Raw genomic sequence first — 3,462 nt, forward strand, 5'->3', positions numbered from 1 at the left:
TCCTTCTCATTTGTGGGGAGTATTTCTATTTTGAGGTAATTAATTATGGTGGTCATCCATCCTTGATCCTGACTTGTTATGGCTAGCACTTTTTTCTCTTCCGAGATTGATGGATTCTGCAGCATTTCCTGGATGAGGCTTCTATTATTGCCTCCTGGTTTGGTGCTGGCTAGTTTTGAGAGTGCGTCAGCTCGGGCATTTTGTTCGCGGGGTATGTGGCAGATCTTATATTCCCTGAATTGTCCGAGCTGTTCCTTGGTTTTATCCAAATACTTTTTTATGGTGGGATCTTTGGCTTGGTAGTTCCCTGTTATTTGTGAGGTGACTACTTGTGAATCGCTGAAGATGTTGAGTTTTTGAGCTCCAACCTCCTTAGCCAGCTTCAAACCGGCTAGTAACGCTTCATATTCCGCCTGGTTGTTTGAGGCTGGTGATGCGTGAGCATCTTGTCTATCTTTTCCTAGTGAATTTGCATCTAAATTGTTGAATTTAATTAAGAATTAATTATATTTTAGCCACTATGGATTCTATATTGAGTTTTGTACAATACTGTTTATTTTAGGTAGCATTTGGCAGAATTTGATGGAGTTTCTGCAGAGAAAGAGAAGAAGCCAAGGAGATGACCAGCGACTACCGACGCGGACGGATGGCTCACACGACCGCGCGGAATGGAGAAAATCGCAATGACGCGATCGCGTGCCTGACGCGAACGCGTGGACTGGAATCTGCACAAATGACGCGAACGCATGGACGACGCGGACGCTTCACATGCGCCACGTGCAGAAAATGTAGAAAAATGCTGGGGGCGATTTCTGGGCCATTTTGACCCAGTTCTTAGCCCAGAAATCACAGATTAGAAGCTGCAGAATGGACAAATCAAGTGGTCCCCACCCATCAGCTGAAGACTTGTTAATTAATTCGAATTTAAATTCAAATTTTATTTTAGGAAAAGATATTATTTTAATTTTAATTTTAGATATTTGATTTTTAAATTTATTAGGATTAGTTATAAAAGGAGGAAGCTTTCCTTCCTTTGTAGAGGTCCGGGGGAGGATCCCATTCCATCCCAATTTACAATCTTTATTTTCCCTCTCAATAATGAGCAACTAATCCTCCATTGTTAAGGTTAGGAGCTCTGTCTATTTGTATGGATTGATTTTATTACTTTTTCTATTTTAATTTATGCATGGATTTATATTTCAATAATTGTTTTCGTTCTTATTTTATGAATTTGGGTGGAACGGAAGTATGACCCTCTTTCTATTTGAGTTCCTGTAAAACTTGGAAAAGCTCTTTACTTGAACAACAGCTTGAAAACATATTCTCCTAAATTTTAATTATTTGGACTTAACGGGATACGTGACATATAATCCTTTTATTTTTGGGTAATTAGAGTTTTTGTGGCATATAAACTGGAATTTGATTATCACCCTCTAATTGGAATTAATTGACCAAGGAATTGGCTGTTGATGAATTTTAGAGGAGACTAGGAAGGTCTAAGGAATTAGGGTCTAGTCACATATAGTTTGCCATAAATTAAATCCTACATGATTAAAATAGTTAGTAAGAAAAATAAATCCGGAAAAATAGATAACTCTGAAACCTTAATTATCTTTTCCATATTTTCTTCCCAATTTATTTACTTTACTATTTTATTTTCTGCACGATTGAATATTCAAATACTCTTTTTTGTTTCTCTAACTAATCCTATCAAACGCTATTGTTGCTTAATCCATCAATCTTCGTGGGATCGACCCTTACTCACGTAAGGTATTACTTGGTACGACCCGGTGCACTTGCCGGTTAGTAAGTGTGGTTGTAAAAAATCGCACCAAGTTTTTGGCGCCGTTGCTGGGGATTGATTGTAATTAACAACTATTAATTGTTTGATTGCTTAGATTAGGCGTTTTAATTTTAATTTTATTTAAATATTATTTTATTATAAAATAAAAAAAATAAAATAAAATAAAATAAAATAAATTAAAATTTCCTTGTTTTTTTTCGTTAGCGCCCCCTGTCCCTGTTTGCTTTATTATTTTTTTTACTTCTGTTAAAATTAAAAAAAAAATTCCCTTGTTTTCTTGTTTCCCCTGTTCCCCCTGTCCCCGTTTCCGTTATTGTTTTACTTCCTTTTAAATTTTTTTTATTTAAATCTCGTCATTTTTATTTTATTTTATTTTTCTTTTCAGTTTTATTTTTTCTCCATTTTACTTTGTTTATTTTTTGTTAAAAAAATTATTTTATTTTTATCTCAAAAAAAAATTTAAATAAATAGCACTAATATTTTTTTTTATTTCTGAAATTAAGTTTGGTGTTTCCTAGTTAGTTTATTTTAACTTTTTTTATTTTAATTTTTGGAATTCTGTTCTTTCTTCTTTGCTTTCCTGTTTACCACATGGTGCGTTTAATTCTGTTTGGTGTGTTGTGCTAAGGAAAAATAATGGAGAGAGATCACATGGGTTACTACTCACACTCAAGTAGTGATTCATATTATGGTGGATGGAGGAACTATCAAAGTGTTGGTTGGCAAAGCCAAAACCAAAGAAACTTCAATGCTCCATGTTTCAACTACCAAGAACCATCATATTTCTACCCATATCAAGAGCCACCTTCAGATATTGAAGCTCCTCAGAAGAAGGGTGTTATGGAAGTAGAAATTTTTAATGCTATTCTTGCCCAAAACAAGCTTATGACTCAGCAATTAAATCTACTTACTCAACAGATGGGTGGCATGCAAGTCTTAGCTATCAACACCCAAAATCCTCTTCAAGAAGTCAATTACATGGGGAGTGCTCCTAAAAACCCCAACAATGATCCCTATTCTAAGACTTACAATCAGGGGTGGAGAAATCACCCAAATTTTGGGTGGAGAGAGCAACCTCAGAGGCCACAAAATTTTAATCATAATTCTCAAGATGGTTCTCAACAAAATAATTTTAATAACCACCAGTTTCAATCAACTCAACAGGAAAACTCTAAATCCCAAGAGGATTCTAATTGGGAGATGATGATGAGTTTTATGCAGGAAACCAGAGCCTCCATTAGAAACTTAGAAGTGCAAATGGGCCAAATGAGCAAGCAATTACCTGAGAAGTTTGTAAGTACATTTCCAAGTGATACAGTGGTGAACCCAAGAGAAGACTGCAAGGTTATTCAACTGAGAAGTGATAAAGTAGCTGGCTCTGAGACCAAGGTCAATGAAGAGTTAGTTGAAAAAGAAAGCTACCAAGAAGAAGAGGTTGAAATTGAGGAAGCTTGCAAAGAGGAGGAAGAATTTAAAGAAGAACACAAGAGAGTGGAGCTTGCAAGACCTCTCCCAAAGCCATCACCATCCAATACAACATTCAAGTGGGTAAAATTTCTACCCTTAACCTTTACTTTCTCACTTGAATATGGACTACTGGAGACGGATGGTCAACTTAGAGCTCTTTGTAGCATTAAGAGCAAGAGGAAGATGGTTAG

This window comes from Arachis ipaensis, chromosome B9 (assembly GCF_059453495.1).
Source record: "Arachis ipaensis isolate K30076 ecotype BB chromosome B9, ASM5945349v1, whole genome shotgun sequence".
In the NCBI taxonomy this organism is placed as follows: domain Eukaryota; kingdom Viridiplantae; phylum Streptophyta; class Magnoliopsida; order Fabales; family Fabaceae; genus Arachis; species Arachis ipaensis.